Source organism: Penaeus monodon, chromosome 22 (assembly GCF_015228065.2).
Source record: "Penaeus monodon isolate SGIC_2016 chromosome 22, NSTDA_Pmon_1, whole genome shotgun sequence".
Taxonomy (NCBI): Eukaryota; Metazoa; Arthropoda; class Malacostraca; order Decapoda; family Penaeidae; genus Penaeus; species Penaeus monodon.
This window is the reverse complement of record NC_051407.1, coordinates 44667889-44668178: the sequence shown is the minus strand read 5'-3', so window position 1 is coordinate 44668178 and position 290 is coordinate 44667889. Positions and strand designations below refer to the sequence as shown.

The 290-nt window shown below is 36.2% G+C and overlaps 1 long non-coding RNA gene across 1 annotated transcript in view; it reads left to right on the top strand.

Moving 5' to 3' along the window:
* The window catches only part of LOC119587198, a 625-nt gene extending 335 nt beyond the window's left edge, over positions 1 to 290 (top strand). Inside the window, exon 2 of the long non-coding RNA XR_005229996.1 lies at positions 127 to 290. This is a non-coding gene — a long non-coding RNA (uncharacterized LOC119587198). The remainder of the gene's footprint in view (positions 1 to 126) is intronic.

Sequence of the window (290 nt, the reverse complement as noted above, 5' to 3'; positions counted from 1 at the left end):
CTTTTGGGGAGAAATAAAATGTCCTTCATGTAAGTTGATATGGACATTTTCTACGAACGAAACTAGAAATATTGCGATAAATTTTACAAAATAAAGCGGCATCATTGTTTTGTTTACAAAAAATAGGAAAGGATATCGGATGGCGATTTGGGATTCCGCCGAGAAACTCTGTAGAGTGAACATCAACTATCGAGTGCAGTGAAATCTAAACCCTTATTTAATGGATTCTGATCCCAATTTGGATCCAGGAGAAGATCTTGAATCAGTCCAGTATATGGATCATGATAACC